A 19,756-nucleotide genomic window follows, 5' to 3' on the forward strand; every position below is an offset into this window, starting at 1 on the left:
GAGTTGAACTATTTCATTTTATATAACAGAACAGAAATTGGTTAAAAGGCCTGGAGGTCAGCAATGTGTTCCCTTCAGGGGCTGCATAGAGTATACTGCATACTTTGTTGTTCAAAATTAATATAAGCCGTTGCCTGGGTACTGTGCCACATGGGTGTGGTAGTCTGTTGTTTAATGGCATTAGTTCATTTTTTTTGGTGGGGGGGGGGGGGGCCCATACAACATTTTGCTATGGGGCCCTGTGATTTCTAGTTACGCCCCTGGTTGCAAGTGATTGATATAAAACTTGACCCAACCAATGATATCAGCTTGGTTTGCAGTTATATGTGATGGATACTGTAAATAAAAATATGTAAAATAAAAGGAGGATTGCATATAGTAAATACTATCATGATATTCATACAGACACCATAATCCATATGAGATGAAGTTATTAGTCTGGAGCACGTGGCAACCAATCAGCTTCTAGCTTTCATTTTCAAAGCTTACCTGAACAATCTGAAGCCAGGAGCTGATTGGTTAGCATGCACACAGCTCCATATTCTATCCCCCCTGTAGATTGGTGGATTGCTCCATGTCAGCTGAGTTGATGTAATCACCTGCACTGGCCGAGGAAGCCCAGATGGGAAGTAGGAAGTGCAGTGTGCAGGCTTCCTGTACTCTTCTGTACTCTGCCATCCTCTGCTCTCTACACACACGCTGTGACGTGCTCTCCACATAATGGCACCTCGCTGTGTATAGAGGGAGGAGGAGATTATCATTGCTACACACAGGAGCGGAGAGGAGAGGAGAGCTCACGGGAAGGTGGAGACCGGGGACTACAATGTCTGTCTACCAGACAGGAGCTCTATAGGAACACACCGTACGGAGCGCTCCTCCAAGGTAAGCTGTCCCTCACTGCCTCCCTTCCTCCTTCCCTTCCTTCTCCCTTCTTCCCTTCCACATGTGTCTGTCCGCACAGCTGTCACACACTACACGCTACTACTACTACCCTCCCTATGTCTGATGGGATCATCTACTACTGTGTGTACTGTGTGTGATGTCTAACCTACTATGTGTACCCATCACCTACTGGATGTATACCACATCACCATACTGTATACAAAGTGTATGACCCCCTCACTCACTACTACATACCTAACTCTGATCACAGCTCTCTACATCTATAGATCAGGACATCGCCTATATATATATCTTAGTAAATCCACCAGTCTGTCCTGCTATGTATCTGTATTAGTAAATCAATCAATTTATCGATCAATCTTAGTAACTCTATCCATCTTTCTTTATCTATCTTAGTAAATTTATTTATGTATATATCTTAGTAAATCTGTCTGTCCTGCTATGTATCTACAGTATATTAGTAAATCAATCCATCTATCTACATCAGTAAATCTATCTCTCTATCCATCTTAGTAAATCAATCTTTCTTATTTTCTATCTATATTAGTAAATAAATCAATCTATATTAGTACATGTATCAATTTATTTATCTTAGTAAATATATTTATCTATCTAGCTTCTACCTATATTTCCATCTTAATAAATCTACCTATCTATCTCTCTATCCATCTTAGTATATCTATCGTTATCTATCTATTTTAGTAAATATATGTATCCATCTAGCGTAGTAACTCTACTTATATTTCTGTCTTAGTAAATCTACCTTTCTCTCTCCATCTATCCATCTTAATAAATCTATCTCTCTATATATCTAGGGAATCTATTTGTCTATCCTGCTATGTATCTATATTAGTTAATAAATCAATGAATGTATCTATATCAGTAAATTCATCTATCTTAGTAAATATATGAATCCATCTAGCTTAGTAAATCTACCTATATTTCTATCTCAGTAAATCTACCTATCTAACTATATCTATATATGTAAATATATCAATCCTTAGTAAGTCTCTGATCTATTTAACTTAGTAAATCTATCTATCTCTCTATTTATCTCTATTCATCTTAGTAAGTTAATCTTTCTTTGTATCTATATTAGTAAATAAATCAATCTATCTATCTTAGTAAATATATGTATCCATCAAGCTTCTACCTATATTTCCATCTTAATAAATCTACCTATCTATCTCTCTATCTATCCATCTTAGTATATCTATTGTTATCTATCTAATGTAGTAAATATATGTATCCATCTAGCTTAGTAACTTGTCTTATATTTGTCTTAGTAAATCTACCTTTCTCTCTCTCGCTATCTATCCCTCTATATATCTAGGGAATCTATTTGTCTATCCTGCTATGTATCTATATTAGTTAATAAATCAATGAATGTTTCTATATCAGTAAATCTATCTATCTGTTTATCCTGCTATGTATGTATATTAGTAAATAAATTAATATATATCAGTAAATTCATCTATCTATCTTAGTAAATATATGAATCCATTTAGCTTAGTAAATCTAGCTATATTTCTATCTTAGTAAATCTACCTAACTATATCTATATATGTAAATCTATCAATCCTTAGTAAGTCTCTGATCTATTCAATTTAGTAAATCTATCTATCTATCTATCTATCTATCTATCTATCTATCTATCTATCTATCTATCTATCTATCTATCCACACTGAGCAAAATTATAAAATGCAAGACTTTTGTGTTTGCCCCTATTTATCATACTTAAACAACGTAAAGATCTACAACTTTTTCTATGTACAAAAAAAGGCCTATTTCTCCCACATATTGTTCACAAATCTAAATCTGTGTTAGTGAGCACTTCTCCTTTGCCGAGATAATCCATCCACCTCACAGGTGTGGCTTATCAAGATGCTGACTAGACAGCATGATTATTGCACAGGTGTGCCTTAGGCTGGCCACAATAAAAGGCCACATGTAACATGATATCATGTAATCTAAGTGGTCCCCAGCCAGTGGCGCGGGTATCCCCTGGGACTCTCAGCTCCCTGTGGTATGTAATAGAAAGCTGAGAGTGGGAGACGGAGGTGGCGGAATAGACTTCTGCCACGTTCTGGCTACAAAAGTGGGTGCAAGGGCCACATGACAAGGCCTGACAGGCCCTATTCAGCCCACGGCCTTGTGTTTGACATGTATGCTCTAGGCAAAAACAAGCATTTAATCCTTCCAGTGTGGTGGTTTAACCACTTCCCATCAGTGCTATAGCTGAAAGACGGCTGCAGTGCGGACTGAATTTGCCGGGAGGGCATCCATGGAGGTCCTCCCGTGTTCGACTGACCTGCGCACCCCCTGCAGGGCATGTGCGGCGTGCTCTGTGATCAGCGAGTCTATGAAACTCGGCTGATCACAGATCGGAGTAAGGGGTCGATCCTGACGAAAAAAAAAAAGCCTATCACCAGCGGCTGTGAGAGGGACATTGGTCCTGATCATGGAGAGCCTCTGTGCCCACCAGCGTCACCTACCAGTGCCCACCAGTACCACCTACCAGTGCCCACAGTACCACCCATCAGTGCCCACAGTGTCACCTATCAGTGCCCACAGCAGCACCTATAAATCACCAATCAGTGCATCATCACCAGTGCTGCCTATCGATACAACCTATCAGTGCCCATCAGTGCCACCTAACAGGGCACATCAGTGACATCTATCAGTGCCACTCATCAGTGCCACCCATCAGGGCTCATCAGTGCCATCTTATCAGTGCCCATCAGTGCTGTCTTATCTGTACCTATCAGTGTAGCCTTATCTGTCCCCATCAGTGTAGCCCATCAGTGCCCATCAGTGCATCCTCATCAGCGAATATCAATGAAGGAGAAAAATTACCCATTTTCAAAATTTTATAACAAACTATGAAACTTTTTTTTTTCAAAAATATCTGTCTTTTTTGTTTGTTTAGCAAAAAACGCAAGTGTTGATTAAATACCACCAAAAGAAAGCTTAATTTGTGTGAAAAAAATGCTAAAAAATGTAATTTGGGTAAAGTGTGACAGCGCTGAAAGCTAAAAATTGGTCTGGGCAGGAGGGGAGTTTAAGTGGCCAGTAAGAAAGTGTTTAAAGAGAATATGTCTGTTTTTGAGGGTGCAATGTCTGGGGCTGTTATATGTATATCAGGTGACCTGACAGCCCTGGAGCCTGTACCTGTAAAACCAAGTCAGTTGCTTTCATGCTTAAGCCCTTGGGAAGAGGCGGGCATACAGGGACACACACCTAGTGGCATGCTAGTTGCTCTGTACTTCTGCTGCTTGGTTTAAAGTGATCAGATATGAACTGCCCCTGCCCCTCCACAACCCAGCGCTCCAATGAGTGAGGAGGGGGCAGAGCAGTGAGCTGTTACTGACACAGAGCTCTGAAAACAGTGATCGACGGTGTTCAGTTGCTCGGTTCTCATTGCAGAGATGCTGGGGACAGATGTGGGGTCGGATCAATGCTGCATCCTCTGAGGTCAGTATGTAAGTAAAAAAAAAAAAAAAAAAAAAAATCCTTTACCTTTCTTTTAACCACTTCAGCCCCGGAAGAATTTACCCCCTTCCTGACCAGAGCACTTTTTGCGATTCAGCACTGCGTTGCTTTAACTGACAATTACGCGGCCGTGCGACGTGACTCCCAAACAATATTGACATCCTTTTTTTCCCACAATTAGAGCTTTCTTTTTGTGGTATTTGATCACCCCTGCGATTTTTATTTTTTGTGCTATAAACAAAAAAAGAGTGACAATTAAAAAAAAAAACACAATATTTTTTACATTTTGCTATAATAAATATCCCCCAAAAATGTATAAAAACTATTTTGTTTCTCTCAGTTTAGGCCTATACATATTCTTTTACATATTTTTTTGGTAAAAAAAGATCACAATAAGCGTTTATTGATTGGTTTGCGCAAAAGTTATAGCGTTTACAAACTGGGGGATAGTTTTATGGCATTTTTATTAATTTTATTAATTAATTATTTTTTACTAGTAATGGCGGCGATCAGCGATCTTTATAATGACTGCGACATTATGGTGGACACATCGGACTTTTTGACACATTTTTGGGACCATTGTCATTTATACAGCAATCAATGCTATACAAATGCACTGATTCCTGTGTAAATGACACTGTCAGTGAAGGAGTTTACCACTAGGTGGGCAGGGTAAGGGTTAAGTATACGCTGTGTAGTGTTTCTAACTGTGGGGGGGCGTGGCTACATGTGACATGTCACTGATCTCTGCTCCCGATCACAGCGAGCAGAGATCAGTGACACTGTCACTAGGCAGAACGGGGAGATGCTTGTTTACATTAGCATCTCCTCATTCTTCCTCCCCATGAGACGATCATGGGCAGCCCACGATCGAGTCCACGGGACCCGCGACCTGACTCACAGAGCTTGCCGCGGGCCGCCTCTTAGTGGGCAACGTACAGGTACGTTAGTTTGCCTGTATGAGCCCTTCCGCTGAAATATATCAGCGTGAGGCGGTCGGCAAGTGATTAAACCCAAAACCAAAAATGTAATATGTTGCAGCTTGCTAATCATTAGATGTGATGGCTGCATTCGTTTTTTTTTTTGGGGGGGGGGGCTTTTTTCCCTATTGTTTTCGCCTGGTGATCTGGCCAGTAACACACCTCATGTATTAGAATGCCCCCACTATGGATGAAGGAGCACAGAAGCACTTTAGGACAGCAGCATGGTTAATCTGGAGGAGGGGAGTGTTAGATGTACTAGCAGATTTAGATGCACTAACAAAAGCCAGACTCCAGCCACTCCGGAGTTGTGTGAACCAGTTCCATAGAGAGCCGGTCACAATATCCTATCATGAGAATTGGATGCGGAGAAGACTGAATCCAATTCGCACTAGTGTGAACTCAGCCTTACACAAGCAGTTACAGCAAACCATTCCCCCCTCCCCCCCTTTTGGGATAAATTGTTTACATAAATAAATAAAAGCTGATCATTGTAAGTGGTAAATGATTTGTCTCAGCCCTTTAACTGCTACAGGAGAGCTTGTTTTATTTTTTTTGAAAAACAACAGGCTTACTGGCCAGATCACCTGGTGAAAAGAAAACAAATGCAGCCATCACATCTAATGCCGTGTACACACAAGCAGATTTTCCGTGGGAAAAATCTTTGATGGCTTTTCTGACGGAATTCCGCTCAAGCTTGGCTTGCATACACACGGACACAGAAAAGTTCGCTGAACTTTTAACCGTCAAGAACGCGTAGATGTACAACACTACGACAAGCCGAGAAAATAAAGTTCAATGCTTCCGAGCATGCGCTGAATTGTTTCTGAGCATGCGTAGGAATTTTTGCACGTCGGAATTTGTACAAATGATCGGAATATCCGAACGAAACTTTTTCTGACCGAAAAATTGACAACCTGCTCTCAATCTTTTGCTGGCGGGGATTCGGCCAGCAAAAGTTAGATGGGGCATACACACGGTCGCATTTTCCGACCAAAAGCTCACATCAGCCTTTTGCTGGCCGAATTTCCGATCGTGTGTACACGGCATAAGAATTGGTAAGCTCCAATATAATAAACGATTGCTTTTAGGTTTAATATGGCTTTAATGATACGGGTACACTGCAGCACTTCTCTGCTCCTAAAGTGAAAGCTCGTTCTACAGGTTCCAGCACAGGAAAGGAGATAGGTTTCCCAGAATGTGTAGGGGATTCCCATAAGCAATTCCTAAAAGTCCTGAAGATTTCAGCAGCATAAATATCAGATATGGAGATCAGACCTGTGTAACCTGCGGAAGTCCCATGAGCCGGCTCTGATGTAGGTGTGTGCTGCCCCCGAGACTATATGTGTATGTCTAAACGTGAAGCTGTGTTTACGGGTGGTAAGTATATTTCCTGCATATTAATACAGACATCTGTAGAAAGGATGATTGGAGAATCTCAGTGTCAGGCCTTGAGACGTGAGACATACTTTGTTTCCTTGGCTGTTTCATAATCCATTGTTTTGGTGTCTCATCAATCTGCCTCCCTGAGCTCAGTGAGTCCCTTGCAGGTGTGTACCGTGCGTCTCTCTCCATTGATAAATGACCTTTTAATAATGTCACATTGTATTGTTATAGCTATTGAGTGGTGGCTGGATGACGCAGTTCCCACTTTGCTTTTATTCAGAGCTGAAAGAAGAAGGTAGAATCATTGTAGAAAGCCGTGGATTTTTGTTTTCAGTTCTGTCAATTTGGGACTCATTTTTAAGTTTAAACTTTAGGCTTGTTTACGCAGGAAGCCCTGGGGGGCAGTAAAAACTGGAGCCCTTTCTTTCGGGTGCAGTTTTATTTAACCCTTAAGCCCATTTCTGACATTTGCTATTTACAAGTTAAATATTACTAGAAAATTACTTAGAGCCGCCAAACATTATATATATATAAATATATATATATATATATATATATATATATATATATATATATATATATGTGTGTGTGTGTATATATTTTTAGCAGAGTATCTAGAGAATAAAATGGCGATTGTTGCAATATTTTATGTCACACGGTATTTGTGCAGCGGTTTTTCGAAACGCAACTTTTTGGGAAAAGGGACACTTTCATGGATTTAAAAAAAAAAACGATTGCTCCTTTGCACTTCAAAGTATTCAGATCGCCATTTTAGGCAATTCTGAATACTGTATATTTTTTTAAACCGGCACCACAGCTGAGTAAACAGGAAATGGCGTTGTGACGTTGCATCTGTGTTTACAATCAGGAGGCTGGAACAAAGCCATTTCCGGCTTTGTTCCAATCTGTCCCTAGCCGACAGAAGCGGCGGATTGTTGATTGGGTCTCCTGCGCCACTGGGAGGCCCGGAAAGAGCGGCGAGAGGCAGCGGGAGGGGCGTCCACTCCCGCTCCTCCGGGATAACAACCGAGCAGCCTTTAGCCGAATCGGTTGTTATCCCTGGATAGCCGATCGCCCGCTCTGAACAACGGTACTGGGATGATGCCTGCAGCTGCGGGCATCATTCTGGTATAACCCCCCGAAAGCCGAGTATGCACATCTGCGTACGCTCGGCGGGAACAGGTTAAAGGGGTTGTAAAGGTCTCTGTTTTTTCACCTTAATGCATCCTATGCATTAAGGGGAAAAAAAAAACAGGCAGTGACCCCCCCCCCAGCCCCCCTGTTTTACTTACCTGATCCCTGGAACTTGACTCGACGGGGACGTGCTGTCTCTCTGCCCGGGGGTTCTCGGCTCTTGATTGGATAGATTAATAGCGGTGCAGCCATTGGCTCCCTCTGCTGTCAATCAAATCCAAATGACGCGGGCACTGGGGGTGGAGCAGTCATACATTCGGCGGCTATGGACGCCGAATGCTGGACTCAGGAGCGCGCCCGCGAGATAATCCCCCCGGAAGAGCGCTTCTCCTAGGGGGTTATCTGATGAAGGGAGGAGCCACGAGAGCTGCCAGAGCTCCCAGAAGAACAGGTTCGGGGCCACTCTGCAAAACGAGCTGCACAGTGGAGGTAAGTATGACATGTTTGCTATTTAAAAAAAAAAAACCCTTACAATCACTTTAACTTCACTTTCAGTCCTGGTGACCAATAGTGGAGGTGAATCCCCTCAGTGTGGACACAAACAGCAATTAAAACTTTAGATGTATTTTCGGCGCAGAAATCACCACATTCCTTATTCCTAGTACATATGATGAGAAAATCAGAGGAAAAATACTGCTTTCGGGACGATCGCCTAACAATATGATCCTTAGTACACAGCTTTAGAGAGCCAATCATAACAGGTCATGTAAAAATATATGTAGGGGCAAGCACAATTTTTTTTTTTTTTTTTTTGTTAACAGAACGAACAATTTTCGGGCAATTAATGATACTTGTATGGAAAAAGCGCCCAAGACCATGCATAATTTTCATGCAGATAATGATATTTGTAAGAAAAAAAGTGCCGAAGACCACGCATGCTCAGAAATGAAAGAATACATTACAATACAACAAAATACATTACATCACTTCTGAAGTTGTATTCTGTCTTATGAGAATTTTCATAACGATAGCACCCTATTGGTTTTCAATATGAGACTAGCATGCAAAAACAAAAGGAGGATATTCTGATTCTCTCATTCTCATTTTGTGTCAAAAAGGAAAGAGGTGATCCCTGATGTCGCCCATCTGAGAAATCCTATGGAGGCGAATGAAGTGGTAACCTCAGCCTGGTCTCCGAACAGGCAATGCACCCAATGCGTTTCGCTCCGCCCCCTGGAGCTTAGTCATGGGGATTCTCATTGTGTGTACCAGGCTTAAAAGTATCTTTACTAAAAAATGTGTTCTGTGCGCTCATGAAGCCCACTATTCTGAGTGCACATTGTAAAGTCAGCTCAGACACTTCTCATTGCTTTGCCATGCCTCCTGCCATCCACAAATTAAAGCGGAGCTCCACCCAAAAGGGGAAGTTCTGCTTTATTGCCTCCTCCCCTGCTCCTGTTTGTGAAATGGAGCTTTTTTTGACAGGTACCCACTCCCACTTCTGCTCCAACCGCCTAGGTCTCCTTCCCCCCTCCCCCCTGAAGTTTTCTGGAATACATGACAGGTCCCAGAAGATTGCAGGACCATTCCCAGTGCGCAGCGCCGCTTGTGCATGTGCAGTGGACACCCGGCTGTGAAGCCGCAAGCTGTCACAGCCCATAGAAGAGGTACCATTGCTGGCGAGAGAGGAAACAGGGAGAAAACGCCTAGGGTGACCGGTTAGTGGCTGTTTATTAAAAGTCAGCAGCTACAGTTTTTGTATCGGCTTACTTTTAATTTTCACTTAATAGACTGGAACTCCTTATTAAAGAGAAGGGAAACAAAAACTGCGCTAAGAAAAAACATAGAAAATAATAATAGATTTGGATGGACCAGTTCGAAAAGCAGCAATAAATGTGAGATATAGCACGAACGTAATAGGAAGGAGAATAATTACACTAATTACAGTCCATACATCCAATTACAGGGAATAACAGTTACATTATTTATATGTGGTTGAAAAACTTCAAAAGAATGACAACACACTGATGCAATCACAGATAAATGTCCCACCACCTCATAGAAATCACGCTTACCAGATAGCAAGCAAATTAGGACAGATGGCTTTAACCCAGCCCAGGCCTTTGCTCAGCAGGAAACCCCAGGATAATATAAACCGATAGATTCTCAGGTGATTTACCATATGGTCCGCAACTCTGTGTGTAATGCATCAATAATCAGGCCAAAAAAGAGATATAAATTAGACCATATTGTAATATTGTCTACAACCCAATTTAATAGATCAATTAAAAATGTTACACTTACATCTAAACATCTTAAAATCGCACAGAAAAAATGAAGCCGGCTGGCTACAAATTCAAACTCTCGTCCTTCTCACGAGATGGTGTGGTAACGTCAGCACTTACCTCCTCATACGCGTTTCGTCACATATGACATTCTCAATGTTCCCCCAATGTTGTTTTCACTGGTAATTGCACAGTCATGCAGCTCTGTACCCAAATGAGATTTATATGACTTTTTTCCACACAAAAAGAGCTTTCTTTTGGTGATGTTTGATCACCACTGTGTTTTTTATTTTTTTCGCTATAAACAAAAAAAGACTAACACTTTTGAAAAAAAAAATATATATATTTTTTACTTTCTACTATAAAACATATCCAATAACATTTAAAAGAAATCAAATTTCTTCATACATTTAGGCCAATATGTATTCTGCTACATATTTGTGGTAAAAAAAAATTACAATAAGCGTATATTCTTTTTTTTTTTGTGCAAAAGTTATAGCGTCTATGAAATATATACTGGCATTTTTATTTATTTTTTATTGTAGTAATGGCGGTGATCTGCAACTTATAGCAGGACCGCAATATTGTGGTGGACAGTCTGATACTAACTGACACTGTGTGGAAACCACTGACACTAATACAGTGATCAGTGCTAAAAATATGCACTGTCACTGTACTAATGACTCTGGCTTGGAAGGGGTTAAACATCTAGGGCGATCAAAGGAGTGGAACTTTAGTCAGAAAATTAAGTCCTGCTAGATCACTTCAGGTTGGAACCTTTTGCATGTATAGCTGTGTAAAACATTAAAAATAAGTTCCCATACTGTTTAAAATCCAATAAGACCCCTTTCACACTGGGACGGGGGCCATTAGTGGTAAAGTTCCGCTACTTTTAGCGGCACTTTACCGCTGTTATAGCGGCGCTATTCTAGTGGGGCTGCCGAGGATAGGGTTAATAGCACCCGAAAAGCATCGCTGCCGAAGTGCTTTGCAGGCGCTTTAGCAGCGGTGCCCGTTCATTCCAAGGGGCAGGGGTGGTGGAGGAGCGGTTTATACACCACTCCTGCACCGCCCCAAAGATGCTGCTCGAGGGACTTTTTTTCCTGTCCTGCAAGCGCACCGACCCAGTCGGGCTTTCACACTGGGGCCGCAGAAGAGGCAGTTTACAGGCGCTTTTCAGGCTCTATTTTTAGAGCAAAAAATGCCTGTAAAATGCCTCAGTGTCAAAGGGGTCTGATACACTGTCTCACCCTGTTCTGCACATGCTCAGTTGCTCTCTATTTTTAGGCATTTTTAGGCACTGCTGAGTTTGTAGAGGCCGATCTGCTGACAGCCTTAAAGCAGAAATAATCCCTCCTATCCTTTACAACTAAGGAAGCTGCATCGGTTTGAACTGCAACTGCCACGGTGCTGCACATGTGATCAGTTAGGACACCAGACATTTGATGGTTTGACAGTTTAGCTGAGGACACAATCAAATCAAACTGTTTTTTTTAAACTGGTAAATCGATGGGTTTAGTTCAAATTTATTATTTACAGCTGGGGCTTTGGGCTTCAGCAAAATGGCAGCCTCCACCAAGTAGAAACAGGAACACTGCTGGAGGCAATTTACAGCAAACACTAATTTTGGTAGCATAATTATTAATGTAGAATGTGTTCCTTGCCAAAGAACATTATTTTTTTATCAAGTTGTTATGGGTAAAGTTCCACTTTAACCTCCCTGGCGGTATGATTATGTCAGATTCTTGATGCTCAAAGCGGTACAATGTTTTGCATGGAAATTTGGCGTTTTATATTGTAGGCCTATAATTCTTAGGAATAACACACTTAAATCTGTCTAAACAAGAGTCTACTAGACATCCTGGGTATGATAACGTTTGAAACACGAAATCATAAATAATAATATAATAAATAACTATAAATGATTATAACAAATAACAATATAATAATAATAAAAATGATTCAATAATGTAATCAAATTAAAAACACAGAAATTTGCTCAGTTGCAGAATTGTCACTGTCATTACTTTTCAGTGTTTGATGACGGATCTCCCCACTAATCGCTATCGCTCAATTCTGCGAGTGATTCTAATTTATTATCGCTGTTTTCTAGCTGGTCTAAAACCACTTTTGATGTAAAGGGACGCTTTTTGGTTGCTATGGGCAATCTCCAGTTTCCAGGCAGAAAGAACAGTATTTATAATATAAAACTGAATGCAGGGCACTGGGCAGAACACTAGGGACAAAAGGGAGGTGAAATTATTTCATACAGTAATGTAATCTGTAAGACTACAGTGTACTGTATGTATTGTGTGTTTTAAATTTTTTTAATTTGGTGCCGTGCTCCGTCCCCGTCCGTCGCAACGCTTGCAGGGAACGGAGCTCGGCTCTGTGATGGATCGAGCGGAGACACGGCTCAAACACAATGCAGGGAGACATCACAGGATCCTGGAGACAAGGTAAGTAACTTTGCCTGGATCCTGCGATGCGATCCCAAGTGTGGCTCGGGGTTAGCGCTTTTGGTACTGAAAATTCACCCCAAGCCACATTCGGGAATACCGCTAGGGAGGTTAAATGTGTGCCTTACCAGTGTTTGTGTTTAATATGCGTGCTGCCTTTGCTAGGGGAAGTGATGGATTTTATTCCCTGCTTTGCAGGCACACAAAATCCATTACTTTCCCCGTGTCTGAATGGAGCTCTGCTTTGTTTACATAGGCAGGGCTCCTTTCTGTGTCTCCTTGCCTCAGTGGGTACCGGTGGACATTTTTTGGCCAGCACCCGCTGATCAGTTTGTGCTGTGTCAGATTGCAGCACAGCCACGGTGCACACCCCCTACCCGGAAGTGTCAGATCACATACTAGGTACGTGATCCGGCACAGGAGAGCCGCTCTGCCACCATATACCATAAGTTATGCGGTCAGCAAGCTGTCATCACCATTGCATTGAGAATAAGGCTCCTTTCACACTTGTATGACTCTAAAGTCACGACAAATTTGATGCATCTTTGGATGAGTGCGACTTGGATATAAATTGTTGTCCCTCTGCAAAGTTGGACCCATTGTTGCATGTAAAACATTCAGGTACGACTTCCATGCAACTTTTGAGGGTTAACATTGAAGTCTATGGCCCTTAAGTCGCATTAAAGTTGGACCAAAGTAGTGCATGAACTACTTTAAAGCGGAGGTCCACCCTAAAGTGGACCTTCCGCTCATTGGAACCCTCCCCCCCTCCGGCGCCACAATTGGCACCTTTCAGGGGGGAGGGGGGTGCAGGTACCTGTACAGTACAGGTAACTGCACCCACTTCCGGGATAGCTCTCTGCGGAAAGGGGCGTAGATTACACCCCTTTCCGAAAGTCCCCCGCTGCCTGCTGGGAAACACACAGATCCCAGAGGCAGCGGGTCCATCCTTATTGCGCAGCGCGACTCGCGCATGCGCAGTAGGGAGCCGAAAGGCCCCACTTCCTGATTCCCATACCCAAGATGGCGGCGGCAGCACCCGAGAGAAGATCAGGGATCGGCTTCGGGTGCCGACATCGCGGGCGCGCTGGACAGGTAAGTGTCACTATTTTAAAAGTCAGCAGCTGCAGTGTTTGTAGCTGCTCTGGCTTTTAAAAAAGAAAAAACGCGGACTCCCGGCGGACTCCCGCTTTAAGTCACACATATATGAATGGTCATCATTGGAAAACATGGGGTACGACTTGTCATGTGACTTTGATGTTCAAAGTCGCATGACAAGTCGCACAAGTGTGAATAGTGTGTAAAGAAATGAGTTTCTGTTCTGCTTTAATCTATAATCACTTAGCAGAAATAGTCATGTTTCCAGTTTGAATTGACAAAATATTTCTGGAACTTTGACATAAGAATTAGCAAGCTGTGAATCTATATCGATGACCTCACGTTCCTTATAAATAGAGATCATGTACACTATCATTAATGACACTTTACTCCCATGTACTGGATGAAGACACACATTTCTAATTCGGCAATGTTCTATGTGGCTGAGCAGACACACATTAGGTTCTCATTAAAGGGAAAGAATATGGCAAGTTGGCATGTGGATTTTCTGGTCTGAAACTATGTAACTATGTAAAAATACTGTACGTTACTCATCACACATTAGTGTCGCAGGCTGATTTGATTACTTAGTTTCCATACACTGGAAGCAGCAGGCCAGTTCACAGACTTGGCTATTTACATATTTTTCTGGTTAGGTTTGTTATTCGGTATGTGCTGAGATTCCAGGACAGCCTAGTAAAGTGTTGGAAGTTTTGTAGGCTGATATTAAAGTGTATCTTCATCCCCAAATATAAACTTACATTCCCGTCTTCTCCTTCCTCCCTCTCTTACATTTGTACTTTGTTTTATTTTTCTTAACTTTACAGGCTTTTTATTCTTTTTGTGCTACTCTGACTGGGAGAGAATATTGTTTGTTACACCCCCCTAGATACTGCATGTGCATAGATTTGCCACATGGCTTTTGGTCTCCTTCAAATGAGTAAAAAAACTATAGTGATGCCGGAGGGGCACAGGACCAATGCTAAAGGGGACTGAAGTCATTTAAAGTGAAGCTAAAAGTGTTGTAAACACTTACATATACTCAGTGAAGTGACTGGTCCCAGGTGATACACAGATATAAAATAAATCCTCCTACACAAATCGAAGGGATGGAACCCCCCCCTTCCACAAAGTACACAGGTTTTCCTCTGATAGCTGAATGTACAAAAAAAATTGTGAAAAAACGACATGGGGTCCCTCCAATCCATACCAGGCCCCTTTGGGTCTGGCACGGATTTAAGAGGAACCCCACATCAAAATAATAATTTAAAAAAAGAAAACGGTGTGGCCTCTGCCATAAAAGAAAACGGTTATGGTTGCTGCCGTAACGACGATATTCCTCTTCAAAGTTAGGACGTATATTGGCGCGCGGCAGTCTGGAAGTGGTTAAGCAACTATCACCTGTATTTTATTTTATTTTTTACATTTTTTTGCAGTGGATTAGGATGGGAGAGGGGGCTTACAATGTGCAAGCTAGCCAAAAAACAGGCAAATGCCTCCCCAAGACTGCTGAGGCCCACCTTTAAAGATAACAGACAGTGGGGGAGATTTACTAAAACTGGTGCACGCCGAAGCTGGTGCAGCTGAGCATAGTAACCAGTCATCTTCCGGTTTTTATTGTCAAAGCTCAATTGAACAAGCTGAAGTTGAAAGCTGATTGGCTACCATGCACAGCTGCACCAGATTCTGTGTACACCAGTTTTAGTAAATCCCCCACAATGTTCCAATTATTGCCTAGGTTACAGTTATCTTTCATTTCTTTTAGTGGATTAAATATCAGATTATTATAATCGTACCAGACATACTTTTGTCTCCAGCATCCTTAGAAAGAAATATCGTATTTCTCTACAGAGGTTTGTAGGAAATATTGACACACAAGCAAAAGACTGGAGAGAGATTAGAGAAATGAGCTAGCGGGTTTAGGGTCATGAAAATGATTAGTTAAGACTTAAAGGAGAAGTAGGGCCAAAGTACTTAGTTCTGCACCCCTGTGACCAGTTTTCAGCCGATAGGGGGCTAAAGTCCTCTGTTGGCTGATCTCAATTTAATGTCGGGATCCACCCAGATGCCTGAACCGGCAGCTGGCTCAGCCTCTCAGTGCCCTGCTGAGAGCCTGAGCCAGCCTCTCCCGCCCCTTGAACAGCGTTGGAGGGATTGCTACTCACAATGCATGGCAATGCAACGCATTGCACCATGTTTGTTGTATTATTCTATATTACAGTAATTCTTGTGTATGGCTCCAAGTAAAAACAAGTGGAACTAAATCAGAGCGATGCACAGAGGAGGGATGTTTTTCTAATAAAGGTGATAGCAGGCATCATTTAGTATCTGTTTTAGACCCCTTTCACACCTCACCGCCCATAGCGTCGGCGGTAAAACGCCGCTATTTTTAGCGGCGTTTTACCGCCGGATTTGCAGCGGATTTGCGGCACATTTTGGGCACTAGCGGGGCGCTTTTACCCCCCGCTAGCGGCCGCGAAAGGGTTAAAATGGCGTATTGCCAGCGTTATTACAGCGCTGCCCCATTGATTTCAATGGGGAGCCGCGATGGAGGAGCGGTAAACACACCACTCCAAAGAAGCTGCTGGCAGGACTTTTTTCTGACGTCCTGCCAGCGCACCGCTGTAGTGTGAAAGCCCTCGGGCTTTCCCACTACACACAATGGTGCAGCTTCTTTAGGACAGATTGCAGGTGCTATTTTTAATGCTATAGCGCCTGCAAAATGCCCTGGTGTGAAAGGGGTCTTAAGGCAGGACTATTTGTCTTTAAAATGTAAAATGGCTGATAGGTTTGTTTTAATGTAGACCTGTAATTAAATAAGGCCAAGTTTTCACAAAATAGCCCTTGCAGCAAGTGGGCCCCAATAGATATTTAAAAACTCTAGTTTAGCTATCCCCCATGTCTTGCCTTGTTGCTAGGATGTAAAAAACAATCATTTTTCCCTCCTGTAATGAAGTCAGTTAGGTGGTTGCCAAGCCAGGATTTGACAAAGGGGTGTGTCCCGAAACACGTAGTCCTGGCAACTGACTTTACTTCCTGTTTGTTCAGCTTCCTGTTGGTGGAAGAGCTAATCCCTGTGTTCCAGCGGTGCTGTCTCCGGTGACCTGTGTTCCTCTGCTGTTGGGCCGCGGCGGGCAGCTTTCTCACATAAGATCTGCTCTCCATCCAGATCTCCCGGTATATACAGGTTTCCCCTCGTTATCCTCTACTGCTGCAGGATGGGATCGCATCCACCTCTGCCTGCCAGTGGTTTGGTTGTGTACAACTTCTTTCCCCAACATTCCTTGGGAACACTTTGTGGCTGCCCTGCTTTTTTTGTGCCTATTACTAACACTTGTGCTTCAGCTGTCATCATGACACTATGATGGGGAGAAAGTCTTTTAGCGCAAATCTGCTTGTGTTGTGTAGTATTACACTTACCTGAGACTGATCTCGATCCAGTGGTGTGCACTGGAGCCATGGCTCTCTTGACTCCCTCCAACCTTATAGACTTAGGGACAGCCAATGAGGAGGGAGTAGGGGCAGGGCTAAGTTACCCTTTGTGCATGGACACACAGAGCCAGCTAGGGAGTAAGTACCCCCAAAGCAAGTGGCTTTCTATGGAGGGCACTTGATGGGAGTGAGTAGCTAGGAATGCCATCAGGGGGCCAGGGGGGAGGATCGGGGCTGATTTGTACAAAACCATTGCACATTGCAGGTATGTATAACATGTTTGTTATTAAAAAAGTAAGTGGTTGTAAACCCTTACATATACCTAGTGAAGTGATTAGCCTCAGGTGATACACAGAGATGAATCAAATCCTCCTACATAGGTTGTACCTGTTTATCTGCAGTCTTCCTTTATATACATTTGCTGAAAGGCCAGAATTTATAAATTTTGTCTGAGCTGTCAGAAAAAAGGAACAGAAAGCTGAAATTACACTGTGCAGAGCTCAGTGAGGAGAGCTGAGAGCTGATTTGAGGGAAGGGATGCCCTCCCTTCACACAACACATGGGAACAGAGACTTTCAATCATCAATTTTTTCTCTTGGTTGCAGGGAAACTTGTCAGAAATTATTCATACTAATAGCTAATGAACAAAGCAGCAGACAGAAACTACACTTAGTGCCATTAATTGAGACAAGTACACACTGTAGAGGAATTTTGTTCATATTTCATGTCTGAGGTTTACAACCACTATAAGGCTTTACAATCAATTTAACCACTTTAATACCTTAGGGCGTCATATGACGTTATGACGTCACGCCCGGGTTCCCGGAAGTAAACAAAGCTGCGATGGCGGCTGTCAGCGTGAGATCGGTGAATTTTTTTCTCGATCTTATGCTTTACAGCCTGGAGGAGAGATGTGGGGGTCTTATTGACCCCACATCTCTCCATAAAGAGGACCTGTCACACACCATTCCTATTACAAAGGATGTTTACATTCCTTGTAATAGGAATAAAAGTGATAAAATAAAATGGAAAAAAGTGCAAAAAAAAATTAAAAGAGTGGTTATTTTAATTTGAATTATTTTATTTAAATGTAAATAAAGATGATATCATTACTCAAATATGACAATGACAATATTTGAGAAAAGACTTGTCACTAGGTGAGTGGAGCCTGGTAGGGAACTGAGAGGCTACTTTCCCATCAGGTCCACTTTACTTTTGATTGACAGTGCATGGCAGCCGGCAAATTTGAAAGCCGCTATCAAACTGAATTGCAACTAGGGATCTACCCACTGCTGTTCACCGTCTTTCAAAAGTAAAGCGGACCTGGTGGAGAAATCGTCATCCAGTTTCCCATCAGGCTACAAAACTCCATGTGCCTGTCTTTGTGATGGGTGGACTGGCCGGAGGGGAAGGAAGTGCATTGAGGAAGGAACGTCCATTATGGACCCTCGTTCCTCAGTTCATGCATGGACAGGTTTATGTACCTTTCTCTGACAGGCGCATGAATTGGGCACAAGCACCAACACTTTCAGAGTCACCTCGACAGAATTCTAAAGGGTGTCTAAACTCTACAACACCCTTTATGTATTCCTCTGATAGTATTTTTTTTTGCAATGAAAGCTTTCCTGTTACCAATTTTTATTTTTATTTTTTTTTGTTACGGTTAATGTTTTGCTTCAAGGTCAAGAATCTGTGCCAGTTATCTAGAAGGCTTCCAAACTGCATCATTTTTCCATCAGTCTGATTTTATTATTTAAATGTTTAAGCATTTTATGCGTTGGACTGTTCTTATGAGGAGTCATTGAATATATTTGTTAGGAAATGAGATTACGTTGGCAACATAACTGTTCTGACCTGTCATCCAAAGCGCCATTACATTTCGGGAAGGCCACTTTTGAAGAGTTAAGAGATGAGGTGTAGTGACGCGACTTTGCAACATATTTTGTCTAAAAGTCCCATGTTTTCCTTCTTTAGTTCCCTTATCATTACCGTCTGTATCGCTGACTACTAATCAGAGAGGAGCAGATGGTGTCATTTTTGTTATTTCATTTCCCATAGCAGACTCTTTGTGTACGCCGATGTAGGTGTGCTTTGAGTATGGAGATTTTTTCTATATGTAGCCATAACAAAGATAGTGACGCGACCTTATCCAGACTCTGTATAACATTTATTTTAGTTTAACATATGGCAGCCAATGACATACTGGCATGACAGTACACATAGGCAAGCTACTGGGGGCCAAAAACCAAGGAAGGTGTATTTAAAAAAAATCATGCATGTACAAATACTGAGGCTACTCACATAGGATCTGAATTTCATAATTGGGAATGACTTGTTTATTAAACATTTATTTAATTTTATATTGTGTTTTAGGCACATAGTACTAGGTTCCTTTCGAAGGAGTACAGCTCTTAGGACAAAAAAACCTGCCCCCACATACTGTATATCAGTGATTCTCAACCAGGGTTTTGTGGAACCCTAGGGTTCCTCCAGAGGTTGCTAGGGGTTCCTTCAGAATTGGACAATTTCTGCCTCTCAAATAAATTCCCACTGACACCATTGATATTTTTAGCTATCTGTAAGGAG

The 19,756-nt window shown here is 42.2% G+C and overlaps 1 protein-coding gene across 2 annotated transcripts in view; it reads left to right on the plus strand.

Annotated features, from left to right (window-relative positions):
* Positions 1 to 600: 600 nt before the first annotated feature.
* The window catches only part of RNF144B (ring finger protein 144B), a 100,146-nt gene continuing 80,990 nt past the window's right edge, over positions 601 to 19,756 (plus strand). The window contains exon 1 of one of the 2 annotated variants that reach the window (XM_077492259.1): positions 601 to 882. The gene's annotated coding sequence lies outside the window, so the exon portion shown is untranslated. Of the gene's footprint in view, positions 883 to 6,733; positions 6,757 to 19,756 lie in introns of those variants that run through there. The other variant, XM_077492260.1, reaches the window with a different exon arrangement.

This window comes from Lithobates pipiens, unplaced genomic scaffold, assembly GCF_037356315.1.
Source record: "Lithobates pipiens isolate NorthernLeopardFrog02 unplaced genomic scaffold, aLitPip1_a1.2 Scaffold_19, whole genome shotgun sequence".
In the NCBI taxonomy this organism is placed as follows: Eukaryota; Metazoa; Chordata; class Amphibia; order Anura; family Ranidae; genus Lithobates; species Lithobates pipiens.